This window comes from Rhinopithecus roxellana, chromosome 21, assembly GCF_007565055.1.
Source record: "Rhinopithecus roxellana isolate Shanxi Qingling chromosome 21, ASM756505v1, whole genome shotgun sequence".
NCBI classification, from domain to species: Eukaryota; Metazoa; Chordata; class Mammalia; order Primates; family Cercopithecidae; genus Rhinopithecus; species Rhinopithecus roxellana.
Window position 1 is genome coordinate 69040823 of NC_044569.1, and position 15191 is coordinate 69056013.

The window sequence follows — 15191 nt, forward strand, 5'->3', positions numbered from 1 at the left end:
TTCTTTCTCTTTTTTCTTTCTTTCATTTCTTTCCTCTCTCTCATTTCTTACTTTTTTTTCTTTCCTTCCTTCTTTCTTTCTTCTTCCCTTTCACAAAGCTTAAACAAATACCTTTAGTATTCTAGGAAAGTAAAGACATTTGCCAGGCAGGTGCACAACTTAGCGATGACAGGGAGATACAATGTGAGGAATTTAGATTGTTAGCAGCCTGGGGAAGCAGAAAAGACAAACTCTTTGTGGTACAGTGTGAGTCACAGACTTTAAAATCAGTAGATTCACAGAACTTAGAACTTGGCTTACAATTGAAAAAAAAAAAAAAATCCATAATACAATGAAGAACTTTTAAGGGTATGTATCATCATATATGTCACATTTCTGGAGTCCAGACTTCCTATAGAGTGTAGATGGAATCCAAAAAGAGAAGTTTACTAAACTGATTTTGATCTATGTTGGGAAATCTTTTCAAATTTAAAATCTCTCCAAAGTTAAGACTTTCCTACTCTTTATTAAAATAGTACCTTGAAAGACAGGACAGGAATGAACAACTCACCCTTGGCTCTTTTTTCTTGGGAAGGTTGGAAGAAGTTCCTAGTCCTTCTCCCTGACTTTTGTATCACACTATCTCAAAGTGCTTCTTTCTCTAACATGGTGCCCACTCCCTACCAATATTGCACACCAGGCAGATGTCAGGCAGTGCATTCAAACGCAGTGGGAGTAAATACCTGGAAATGATGTGTAGTGAGGCCCAGTGTCTCTCACCCTCTCTTAGTTAAACAGCTATCCTGGGCCTGCTGAGGATTGCTGCCTTTAAGATGGTTTACTGAGCTTCCCGGAGTATTGTTATCGTGTCTCCAATAGGTGAGAGTCCTGAGATCTACTGGGAGGTAAAATGGAAATCATGGCAGTTTATTATTCCATTCATCATGTCATGCTTGTTAGCATGCTGTTTTATAGCCACATTGCTCCACAGTAGAACCATTTTAGTGTGCAAATTCTACATTTTTATTTTAATTTGCAAAAGGTATGATGTAAAGATAAACGAGTCTATGTTTCTCACTCACCAACAGGAATTATCCCCAGTAGATAAAGAGTGATCAATCAAGATGAGACAGAAGTCCTCCCCAATGAATATTAAATATCTTATTTGCAAAGAGGGAAAGGAACTAATGAACAAGCACTACTAACAAATGTTGAGTTTCATTCAGCTTCCTAAGACATGTTTAAAGAGCTATGGACAGATCTTCATGCTATAAAGGACAATTGCTGCTTAGTTTCTTGGACAATCAGTGAAAATGAGGCACATCACTATCTAGAAGATGACTTCTGCGTCGTATACTTCCTGGTCAAAGCCCAGTTGAAACTTTTTCATACTTTTCATACTTTGTCGATTTCAAAACAAATTAATATTGATAGAACAATTATTTTGTCCCAATTTCTTAAAACATGAAAAAAGAAGACAGCTTAGGCATCTGATATTTACCTTTGTGATGGGTTTCAAAATTATTGTATCAACCAAAGAAGTATATATTAAGTATCTCAATTTCCTGTGGTAGTTCACACAATGTAAGATAAAAGTGAAATAAAAACATTGCAACTGTAATCTTAAACAATACAACAGTTGACAATAGTTTAATGCTTTAGGTAATAAGTAACAATGATAATATTGAATATATATATGTATAATTGTGATACACTATATATACACACACATATATATATATATAATTGCTGGACACTGTTTTAGGTTTGTTTGTTTGCTTGCTTGCTTTTTGAGACAGAGTCTTGCTCTGGTGCCCAGGCTGGAGTGCAGTGGTGCCATCTTGGCTCACTGCAACCCTTGCCTCTCGGGTTCAAGCAGTCCTTGTGCCTCAGCCCCCACTGTACTGGGATTACAGGCACCCACCACCATGTCTAGTTAATTTTTGTATTTTTAGTAGAGACCGGGTTTCACCATGCAGGCTGGTCTCAAACTCCTGACCTCAAGTAATCTGCCTGCCTTGGCCTCTCAAAGTGCTGGGATTATAGGCATGAGCCACCGCACCTGGCCTGTACTAAGTATTTTATGTTTTTTCTCTAATTTTCATGGCAAGTTTTAGGATATGTATAACAATCCTCATCTTATAAATGAAGAAACTAATTGGTAGAAGTGGTTAAATAACTTGCCCAGTCACATAGCCATTGAGTAGAATAACTGGTATACAAACTCCCAACTGTCTCTTGCCCAAGTGTAAATTCTACCACACCACACTAACTCTTCATAGTAGTTGCCTAGGGTTGTTGTAACAAGAGATCACAACTTGGTGGCTTAAAGCCAGATAAATGTATTCTCTTATATTTCTGGGGGCTACAAATCTGAAATTAAGATGTCAGCAGTGTTGGTTTCTTCTAGAAACTCCGAGGGAGATTCTGTCCCATGCTTTTCTCCTAGCTTCTGGTGTTTGCAGGCAATGTTTTGGGTCACTTGTCTCCTAGACATATCACTTCAATCTCTGCCTTTAATCTTTGCCATATATTAAATACGTACATGAGTTTGAAAGCATTTTTTATTAAAAAACTCAAATATCTTCATGTGGTGTTTTCTCCTCTCTGTGTGTTTGTATCTCTTCTTTTCCTATAAGGACCACAGTTGTGTTGGGTTAGGACCTACCCTAATCTAATATGACTTCATCTTAACTTGATTACATCTGCAGGCCCTATTTCCAAATACAGTCACATTCATAGGTACTGGGGGTTAGGAACACAGCATAGCTTTTGGGGAAACACAGTTCAACTCATGACATTATTTAAATCTGATCCATGTTGTATTCTTTAAATTTATGGTTAAATAAAGTGTTCTTTGAGACCCAGAATCTGGCATGTAATAGGTGCTCAATAAATTCATGATGAGTAATACTCCCATTAACACATCTTCACTCAATAGAAGCTTGAATTTAACCCCACATATCTCCTGAATCTATAACTGCAAAGGAAAATTAGAGGATTTTTTGTGGATAGAAAAATTAACTTATATTCCTATAATTTGATACCATTGCATTACATTACTTATTTCAAAATTAACGATTTCAGACAAGACTATGCCCATACAGATCTTATAGAGAACAAACAACTACACATGTCATTGTACTGTTACAAAAGCGATGGATGACATAAAGAAGAAGTGCAACACGTTGGTTTTAAAAAATTAAGTTGCAGGGCACAAATTGTTTTTTCTAATTGAATAATTAACTTTGACTTGAGAGAATATAACAAATTAAATATATTCATGAAAATGAAAATATTCTCTATTGAAAACCTTAGAAAAGCTTATTATACTTAAATGCATTTCACGAAATGTATCTCCTGGCATATTTTTGATGATTTATAACAATATTGAAGTGTTATATCTTCATCAATGCCTTCTATTTGCTAATTTTTGTGCAATTAAATATCTATCTGAAGTTTGTTTTTCTTTAAAGATTGATTGAGGCTTCAAATAAAATATAATAGTTAGCAATGTGAATAAAAATGCTTGTTGGATTTCTGACATCCTCAAATATATCAAAATAAAGAGAATGGAAGAAAATAAGTGTCAACAGAATATCTACTGTTAAGTAGAAAGAATTATGGATTCAAGGTTAATATACAGTACTTCCCAAATCACATTGATCTAATTTTGTAACTCTAAAAATTCAAGGGGTTGAAACTGATAATACTAAGGCGTTTTTCAGCTTAATCATTGTGTGATTAAAGTTTAATTATTCTAATCAAAGGCCATGGTATTTGTCTCATTGGTATTACTTTCTCTGAGAGACCAAAGGGGATTAGAGGGAATAAATAAGTAGATTATGGAAGGTCTTCAAAGTAGGAGAGAAAGAATAGACTGTAGCCATCAACTACAGACAGGAGGATACAAAATATTTGGAGGTCTCAGTAGTCTGCTCAAGATCCAACAAGGCAGGCACTACCACAAATGACACAGAAAACTTGTTTGTTGTGATTCTGTTTTAAACATACTACACAACGGATGTGCCATCATCCTGTTTTTGTCGGACATCTAAATAAAGAAAATGGATTCTGTTTTTGACTTTATTATCTCAATTTCTATAACCTTAATTTCCTAATTAGGAAATTAATGTTCTAATTCTATCAAAGTAGAAGGTCGTTTTCTGTGTTTAAGATGGAAATCACGAAATCATTCCTCCTCCTCGCTCCAGCTGCTAAGGAACAATCATGCCCAGTGTAAACTTCATCGTAACACGAAGGTCACCATTTCATCCCCTGGAAAGGGGGATGTTGAACCATGAAGTTTTGTCTAAATAATCTAAGTCATTTGTTTGAAAGTGTCTGAAATCTATGGTTGCATGGATGATCGCTCTGATCTTGTAGTCATAGAAATGGTAAACATATATGAGGAGCGTCCTCTTCAAGGTTTTAGCTTGTCAATGATTGATTTAGATTGCACTGAATTCATAGAAAGCACTAGTTAAAAGCATAACACAATGAGCCATCCCAACTCTGTAAATATTTGATTCAACGATTGTGCTCATATTTCATTAGATGATTAATTGTATGAATGGCTGAGAGTGCTAAAGAAAGTAGGAATTGGGGAATTTGTGTCAGTAACTTAGCCACTCCGAGCCTGTGCTTTCCCATACACAATATGGGGAGACTCAAATGATAATACTATACTGTGAAATCAGTCTCAGGAATAGTTATTCATCAATAAGGCTAACTTTCTCAGATCTATTCTAATTATTCCTCATTGCACCAAATGGTGCCATAATGTGAAACATTTCAGTCAATACAGTGGAGACAATAAAATCAGTATGACTTTAATCATAGGTGTATCATAGTTTTCCAGCAATCTGTCTTTCTAGTTTATAGCATTTAATTCATTTCCTACCAGTGTTGATTTGGGTGATACAGTAAGTCTAACAGACTACACTTTCTAGAGAACATAGTGTTGAATGCATGGACTCAGAAAGCATAGCTGAGTTTTGTACCCCCGCAAAGGAGTCATAACCCTGCACATTACAATCTAGTATTGCCAAATTCCAAACAGACATTTATCTTCAAGATCCAGGAATAATACATCAAAATTATCAAGAATCCTCAGAAATTCCTAAAGTTCTAAGATATTCTATATTTTCATAATTTATTTGCAGATTTTAAAATGCAAAACTATACATTTATTATTGTATATTTTCCTTTAAAAATCTCTAAAACTTTATATAATCCATAGAAGAATGATTTCTTATTGTTGTCGCTTCCTATATTTTTAAAATATGTAATTTTGGCTTATATCAAATACTCAAGACAGGAATAACACCAGCAAACATAATTTTGATACATTCAGATCTCCTAGCATCATTAAGAATACCACACACAGTCATGTCAAAATTGCCAACTGAAGGATTTATTTTGCTTTCAAAACTTACTTGCTGGAACATCACTCGCAGAATTTGTATAATAAATATAATGCATATAAACTTATTAATATCTATTTTATTTGCAGGAATCACTCATTGTTTCCAGCAGACAGGCCCGTAAACACATACTTACAGCACCAGTTATAAGCAAGAGCAATTGATTATATTATGACCACTTCTCTCTTAGGCACTCCTGTCCTCACTACCAGAAATGTCAACATTATCCTTCCATTCCTAGTGTCCTGTTTCTTGCTTTCGCATTTAATGTGATATCAGCAGATTCCTTTGAATCAGTAAGATCTCTATGCTGATTGTTAAACCTTAAATCTCACAGAATTGTAATACTTTTCCCTGTTTTCCTGACTCCTTGACTCAATTTTCTCAGGATATGGAAAGTCACATAAATTTTCAGAGAAATGCCAGGCTAGAATTTCTATACAGTTACACTGATTATCAGAGCAACCAAATCCCTGGTTTGATCAGTTGTACTTTATGGTCCACAGTAGATTGTTAATTTCATTAAAAGAATATCTTCCTTCACTGGAGCTAAATATTTGAATATTCCCCTCTGTTAAAACTCTGGGACCCTGAGGATACTATTAGTAAATATATTTTGAGTCAGCTAGAATAGATTTATATCACCTCTATAACAATAAATAGAAACGGTGTTTTATCAGTGCTTAATCATTCAGTACAGTGTATGGTAATAATTGAGTGTGCCAGCTTTGGAACCAAAAACCTTTGACTCAAATTCCTATAATACCACTAATCACTTATGAAATCTTTGGGCAGTTACTTCACTGAGTAAAGTAAATTTTAGTTTCCTCATCTGTAAAGTAAACTTTAGTTTCTTCATCTGTAAAAAGAGGAGAATAAATATTATTTACTTCTCAGAGATTTTATTTTTCAGATCATTTTATAAGTTACGAGATAGCTAGACTTAGCTCCCTCTGCAGGGATAATCACCATCTTAAGATTGTTGTGCAATCTTCCCAAGCATTTTCTTTGTGTTTACTATGTGGTTGTAGCCACAAAAGACATATTTGGCAACCTTTAACATATTAACATATTAGATCAATGTTATCTTGTGTTAGATATCATTTGGCAGCTTGCTTTTCCTACTCAAAATTATTTTTTCTTCTTATATTTATCAAACTTGACACATGTAGATTCCATTTATTCTATTTTAGTCATTATATAGTATTTCCTTGTTTGGATATTACCCAGTTCCTATGTATTATCTTTGGCGTACATGTGCAAGTATTCATTTAGCACATAGACTAGAAATCAAACAGCTGGTTGCCAGGTAATATGAATCATCACATTTATTGTTTACTAGTAAATTGCTTACAGCGCTCCATTTACATGTATTCTCACCAATGTGTGATATTTTTTGCTAATTTTTTTCCCAACTTGATGGGTATGAAATGACATCTCATTGCTGTTTCAGTTTTCATTATCTGATTACTGGCAGGGTTAAGCAGCTTTTCATAGGTTCATTGGCGATTCCAGTTTTCTCTTCTGGGGATTGTTGATAGGCTTTGGTCATTTTTCTGTTTTTCTTAATTGTATCTAGGAATTCTTTACACAGAGATGCCACAAAGTTGAACTTTGGCCTCAGCACTCAGGAAAAGATATACTTGGTTTCAGCCTTGGCTTCAGACTTTGAAAGACAGAGTAACAAATATCTTCTTCTTTTCTGGCCCCTTCATCATCTGCCTGTTCAATGGAGGTAGAACCACTGAAATTCCTACAATCTCTAATCAAGGCAGTGACATCAGGTATTACCAACAAGGTATAGCCCTCAAATTGGCTGTTACCATCTGAATACTTATTAAGTATTCATTTTCAAACTTAGGAAAGCAGTTTAGATGTAACTTGGAATAAAAACCTCCATGGGCTTCTTCATGCTGTTGAAATATAAGCATATTTATGTGTTTCAATAATAAAATGTTGAAATAATGCTGATTTTGAAAGCTGTTAATTTGCTGTACAAAAATTATTAAGAACTTTCAAACAGTTAAACAATATTAGCAGTTATTATGAGTAAGAGAGAGTGCATTAGATAGATAACATTAACAAGAACATAATATCCGTTTTAAGCCAGCAAATGTTTATAAAAATTTAAATGCTAATAAAACAGGAGAATAATAGAAATTAGATTATATCACAATGCTAATCTTTAGAAGCACTAAGAGCTATATTTAATTTTTAGTTATTTAATTCAGCTTAGGCCAGAGTCTTTCAAGAAAAAAAGTCTCATTTGAGAAGACTTCATATCTCATGAGGATGAATTAAAAGCAGAATCTCAACTTTGCTACCTTTAAATGTCACAGAGAGAAAAAACTGCAAAATCATGTGCAACAATATCCATGATAAATCATCTTTGATCTCATCATAACAGAGACTATAAGGACTATAAAGACTAGAAGAAAGAGTAGAAGGTAAATAAAATAATTCAAACCATTTTTTTCTCACTTACCAAACTTTAAAAGAAAATACTTTAAGTATACTTTAAGGAAACAATTTCTTATCCCTTTGAGTCAATGTAGGCTGAAATTTTAAGTAATACTGAAATAATGTTTAGAGTTGCCTATGTTAGATATCTGAAGCTTAAGGATTTTTTTAATGTGCCACAAATTTTTTAACTTTTTTTAGAAATTTTACTGATATTTTTCTGATTTTAATTTGTGTATAAAGATCTTAGTGATATTATGACACATCACATTGTTGCAAATGAACTACTCTTTTAGTGCATCAGTGTTCAGAGTAATGACTGTATTAGCCTACACTAGCCAGTAGTGCAGAGCAGTAATTTTCCCTACACCATATCAAACTTTCAAATCCAACTGTTTAATTTAGCAATAAGTAAATTGCCATACTTACTCATTTTTGCAAAAAAAAAAAAAAAAAAAAAAAAAAAAAACAGATTTGATCTCATACCTAATAAATTAAATCTGTAATATTGGCAATCAGAGCTAGCCATATATTTGTCATTCAGCCACCATGTGTATTTGGCAAGTTTCTATCCAGTGGATATTACAAATATCTTTTTCCAGTCTGTTAGTTTACTTTAAAGATTTTGTTTATGACATCTTTTGGGTAAATTTCAGCACTTTGATGATCCTCTTTTATTGTCTTCTGTACCTCTCTAGCTACGGAGACTGGCTGTCAAATTTTAATTTTAATTTTAATTCTATTACAGTTTATCCACAATCAATTCAGAACCAGGTCTTCTATGGTGGCTCACAGTTCCTGCACCCTACAATATTGTGGTAATGATGAAAGCTAGCCATCTTGTTTATCACATGTTTCTCAGTACTAAACATGGAGTCAAAATTCTCTCACCACTGTGGGACTCCAGGCCCCTCACTGTGGTACGTCTCTTGCTGGTACCTGGAAAGCCTGTTAGAGCACCTAGAAAGCCTGTACCTCTGTTGGGAGTGCACATCTACTACTTGAGTTGCCTTCTCCATATCTTTTATCTTGGCCTACTGGTGACTCTCCATCAGTCATGTTAAGTTGCCAAATATGATACCTAGAATATTATAGGTTCTTAATAAGTACTATGAGAATGTAGTTATAATAAGCAAAATCAAAATCTTTATCATCTTATTAGGTATGGGAAAAAAAACTACAGATATGATGCAATAAAATTCCAACTGGACAAATTCATTATTTACTTCAGGACTCTCTTAAAAGCAGCACATTTTAATTTTGGTCACGATTTTCTGTTAGAACAATTTCCTTAATATTTAGCCAAATTCTGCCTCCTTACCATTTTTCTAGCAAGTCCATTTGTCCCGTGTATGTTTTCAGAGTAAGTATAAACATATTTTTTCCTACATGAGCCCTTCAAGTATTTAAGTATAATCATCTTAATCTCTTCTTTATGTCTTTTCTTCTTTTATCATCTTTTATTACACAATTCATTTTAATTTCATGTGGCCACCTTCAGAGTACATGATATCCTAATTCCCTTTATAATACGTGTCATTTGGAATATAAAAGCATCCCTTTTCTGGCCTGACTGCCTAAGGTCCATAGGATTACCATCTCCTTTATTCTTTCCAGAACTATGCATATTGAAATCCACCTCAGTTTGCACACAGCATTTATCCACTACAATTTGCCCATTTATGACTAATATTGAGCTTTTGCTTTTTACCTAGCCGTTTGAATATGTATCTACTGTGTGTTCCTCATACTGTAAACCAGTCTTTAGTTTGCACAGGAGTGTACGAGATCCTCGAGTGGAAAGACAACTCACTGTCCACCTATACATTCCTAAATTCTAATGTAAGGAAACTTGCAGGTCATTGTAAATGCTTAATGACTGAACGACAAATAAATGAGAGACTTGGTTTTTAAATATAAACTATTTTGAATATGTTCATCACTATTTTACCTATGCAAGTCCATTTTTGCTCCTAAGCACGGAGTTGTATCGTTTTTATTTTTGTTTAAAGATTTAAAGTGCACATAATTCCATAATGACACTCCATAGTTCATGTCACACATTTGTCATTGGCCAAGGCCAGACTTTCCATTTGTTGCCATCAAAATTTAGCATGGTATCTTTGACTCATTACTTCTGCCTCTTGTAATTTGATTCCCTGTGATTAACTGTCTCACACAGCTTTGTATTATTTGCAATTTTGTTAAGCGGAGAAAGAGGACTAAGATACAGGAAACAACAACAAAGAGTAAATGATATATTAAGTAATGAATTGTAAGCTACAGATTTTAAATGCTCGCAGAATTTGGCAAAGAAGTAGAACTTGAACATGTGAACTAGATAAGAAAAGAATAGAATCACTGAGATGTGAGCTCAGTTAAGAAGGCTGGGTGGGATTTGGGTAAGTAGAAAAGAAAGGAACTTGTGAGAAAAGGAGAAAAAAAATCAGCTCTGTTTGTTTGCCATAGGAAGTGGGAAGTGGCAAGATAATCATCTGGATAGTTGGAATCAGGATCTCTCTTCTTTCTGATCCTCTCTCTATTAATGTAGATAAAGTAAGAGACATTGTCAAGATGAATTTTGCCTGTATCTACAGCTTTCTAGTAGACATAAGTTTGCAATTTTAAAATTTGTATTAGCAAAAAATACAAAGAGAGAGGGTGGCAGGGCTGGTAGGATGTGGAGTAGTAAAGATTGCTGCGTTTTCTGTTGCTACTTCTTTTCCAGGCAGACTCAGCCTTTAAGAGAAGACCTTATTCTGACTTTTCATCCTAATTCATAGTACGTCTTTCTGGAGGTCTAAGGACTTTTCTACTTGCTTCCAATTGAGAAGTCACTCAGATGGCTAACATCTACAAATCTCAAATCTTGTAAATAAATGCATGTTTAGATGGGAGGGTAAAGACTTCATTACCTTATATTTGCTCTTTGTTAACTATTTGCCGCATCCCACGTGACAACACTAGACTTTCTATTTCTAACACTATGAATTGTATAAGTAACATGTTTTTTGTTTTTCAGTTTATATTGACTGATAAAATACATAGGACCTGATTGTTCCTGTCTACCACAAATATTTATATCATCATAAAATTCACTTTTTAAGTTTATTACCTATAGTTCTCTGTCCTCACACTTGTTTTACTTATCTTCCATTTTTATATCATGGTGCCATCCCCCAATTTAGCTTAACATCCTGAACATCCAATCTGAGAACCATTAATCTAAATAATTTTGTCTAAAACAAGGATGTTAATTTAAACAAAATATTTGGCTTACAGCTAAAATAAAATTGGGTAATCAAGTGGCAAATGCTAAACTCTTACTAACATGTAGTTTTAAAGGTTTATTTTATTGCATTGTGTAACAAAGAAATGTGTGCAATGCAATTGCATTGCATTGTATCACACTGTGTGCATAATTTGCAACAGATAGATTATTAAAGTTACTAAAGAGCTTCTACATTGCTTTCTGTATACATGTAGAAATATTTTCAAGTACTAAAATAATAATGGTAAGAATGGGCTTGACATATATATTGCTTTTCAGTTTAACATATTTCTGATGCCAGAGATTCAGGATTTTACTTTAAAAATAATGTGATGATGATATAATCAGAATTCATGTGGTTTCCAAAGCAGAAGATTCACCTCCAAATTCTCAATTCTCTCAGAGCACTGTTGGAGGCATTCAATAACAAACCAACAACAAAAGTGATATCTGGCATTTTTTTAATCAAAAAGTTTTGTGCAGATTTTAGATAACTACAGTCTATTCAGTCCAGTCTATGATGAGGACAGAAATGGACTTTTAGAGGATTTTTTTTGAGCATGAAATAAATGCAGATGAGAAAACATTTCTAATGTCTACATCTTTCTTTGACTTCTGAAGTGAATATTCCACATTCAGAACAATTCAAAATACCCTTCAATAGCTGGATTGTTTCCATGCGGTGTAAGTTCTCCTTTCCCACGACAGAATTTTAATAAAAGAGTTAATAAAACTGTATTTTTGAGCTTCCTTGCCCCTGAAGAGATTTTTAGGTTCTATCAATCAGTTGTTCCTTTACAAAACTGATTTGTAGTTGAATTCTGTGGGGAAAGTGGAAGTTTCAGAGAATCCGTTTTTGGATCAAGCAGAGTTGGTGGCATAGGAGGTGGCATTGATAGAGGCTTCCTGATTGGGTGACTACCTGATCACGGCAGAGGAGCAATATTCTCACGGTGTTTCTGGAAGCTCGGCTGAGAGTCTCTTTCTTTCTGTCTAAACTAGAAAAAGTGAATTTGATTGTCTGCAACAAGAACCCTGTTTATGACAAACTTTTACCACAGAGCCATCACAAATTAATTTATCTGAAACAGTCTTAAATTTGTGTCTATTTTATCTAATTTGGGATTTAACGTATTACGTTCTGTACCAGACATGTATCTATATGACTGCTTTCTCACTATACTGCCATTCAGAACTTCATGAGACTCACAGAATAAATTATACCTAAACCCATAAAATATTGACTAAAGAATTTTAAAAAAAATTCTTGCAGAGTTATCAGTGTAAGTATACTTTGCTTCTATTACCCTACAATTACAACTTAATCTTTACATTTAAAATGTTTAAATATCACCATTCTCCATAAGCCATAATTATTACATGCACAAGTGGACACAGTTAATGAGGTAATTAGGCTACAATAAAGCAATCTATGAATTAATCAATAATCATTTATGGAGCACTATTGTGTAGCAATCTTGGCTAGGTCTAAAGTAGCCCAATGCTTAGTCCACTTTACAGCATAGTCCACTTTACAGCATTTACTCCAATACATTGGAGTATTCAATATATACAAAACCACAGTTGGGGCAACACCCCTATTAAAAGGAGGAATAGTTGATAGCCCTGGAAGAGACAAGTGAGGTTCTAAGCCTGGCCCTATCCAACTCTGACATTTTTAAACTGGAAGATATATGAGATAATATTTTGAATACCATTGTAATTTCTAAAATGGCTTTTTCCCAACTCACTCACCTGCAGACACTTCAAACTGCAGGCCTAGCCTAATCCAGTTTTTCAGTCAATATTGGCCCCTCCAAATGCAGAATATTATAGCATCATCATGGAGACACAGTGGGGAGTAGGATTGTCTCCACTGCCAATGGTTCAGTGCTTGTTGTGTGTAGAGTGAGACTCAGACATCTGTTTGTTTACCAGGCCACAGCCTTCCCCCAAGCATCATTGTATTCAGTTTGGATTACTAATCAGGGTTTCATTACCATCCCCTGAGAGCTGGACCCCATCACTTGGGTTTCCAGCCATGGATGTGACCCTCTGCCAAAGCACCATCTGGACCTGCGGTGTTGCCATCCACCTGATGGCCATTACTGCCTCTGCCTGAGGCCTCCTACCACATGCCCCAGCAGGCAAGGCTGGACACCTTCAGACACAGACATTGGCCTGAAGCAAGCCTGAGATAATGACACATCATGAAACATCAAAATGAATGCTACTAGTTACGCTCCTCAAAGGCCAATCCCATAAAATTGCTAATACTTATTAAGTACTTCTTTTGTGCCAAGCACTGTTCTAAACACTTTGTATACATTATTTCACTTAATCTTTATAATAATCCATAAATTGGATAGTATAATCATTACCATGTAAAAATATATATAAAGTATGTTTGACGGAGCATGCTTTAGTAATTTACCCAAAGTTTCAGAGCTTATAAGTGATGAGCCAGGTTTTGAGCCTAAACACAAGCTCTTAATGACTAGGTCATGATAATTAACACCTCATCTCCCAACTTGTAGTGCTTGACTTCAGCCTCATACCTCCCATAGGCTGAGATTTTAACATTCCATGTACACTAAGAAATATATTTATTACTATTTTAATAACATGAAACACGGCAAAAACGCATATACAATACTTTTAAAAATTATCTTTTTTCTTTTAAACGGCTTTTAATTGAAAATATTTTAGTCTTGTGCATTGTTTGAAAATATTTTGAAATAATTTGCTTCGAAAACTTTGTAAAGTATTTCATAAACTTTCCAAAGTAACCAATCAAATGATGGGTATAATGCATCCTTTTCTGATCTCTGGGTAATGAAGTAAAGACCCTGATTGAAGGCCGGAGTGGTTATCTTGGGATGATATGTGATCTCAGGAATGTACAGTGTGCTGGTTATTTGGAGGTTTTCCTGACCATTTTCCTAGTTCTTGGTTCTATTCTAGCCATTGAGGTGCCACATAAGTAGAAGAGGATCAGTGGTCATACCACTACCAAAGGCAGACATTGAGAGAAATACTGTATTTGTTTGGGTGAACCACAGTGTTTCTTTACTCTCTCTCTCTCCCTTCTCCTCCCCTCTACAGACAACTCTCTCCAAATCTACTTAACCATGCAGCCTTCTTTTGGAAGAGATTCTGATATTCATTAACAATTAAATTAATCTTCAAGAAGCCCAAATAGTGATTATATTTGAATAAGTATTTTAATGGGAAAAATAAGGTGAATATGAACAGATCCAGACAGGAGAAATGTTATCCTTTTAGGTCTTTAATTCTTTGTACATTATGTTTTTCTTCTAGAATTTTCTTCCGCTTCCTTTCATGTAATGACATGAATATGCTCCAGTGGATCCTAGGATATCTTTCACATGAGCTTACCCTCGCCCTTTGGATGTCAGGTGGAACAAAGGGATGGAAGATTTTTTGTACTGGGACATTCAGTAAACCCCTAGGCCTACCTATTGTGTAGTTAGAGTTAGAGAAGCAAATGATGTCCGTGAGGGCCTACAAGGCACAAGAGGACGAAAGTTTAACTTAAAGTTTAGATGCTAATATTCTAGCTAATAATAATGTATGATTGCCTCATGTGCTCTCTTTTTTTATATTTCTCTCCTAATATATAAAGATGGATTTCAAAAGATAGGCAGCCTAGGATTCAAATTCTGATCATCTTTACACTCTGTAAAATAATGGATATATTTTTTAAAACACTGTATTTAACACACACCAATGCCAAAGGCTTTCTACAGACTCATGTGGAGTGGGACGATGCCCACAATGTTGATAAATTGACAGAATAATATAAAGAACCCAAAAGACATGTGCCATGAATTCTGTAACCACATTTGGACATGAGTGTGAGCCAGAAGATCCTTCTATTTGGGAAAATTTAAATTGGGTGCAAGAAGCATTAGCTAACAGTCAGAACCAAGGTATGATCCAAAGTGATAAAACTTGATGGAGCTGGAAGAAGCAAAAAGGAGAGGATTAAGTAACAGGGAGTTGGTATGGATCCTCAGAGTAAGACAGAAACA

At 34.6% G+C, this 15191-nt stretch overlaps 1 long non-coding RNA gene across 1 annotated transcript; it reads left to right on the forward strand.

Annotated features, from left to right (window-relative positions):
• The first annotated feature begins 8070 nt into the window (after positions 1-8070).
• On the forward strand, positions 8071-14797 carry LOC104672781. The gene is made up of 2 exons (XR_004055615.1): positions 8071-8683; positions 14458-14797. It is a non-coding gene; the product is annotated as an uncharacterized LOC104672781 (long non-coding RNA).
• Positions 14798-15191: the final 394 nt, after the last annotated feature.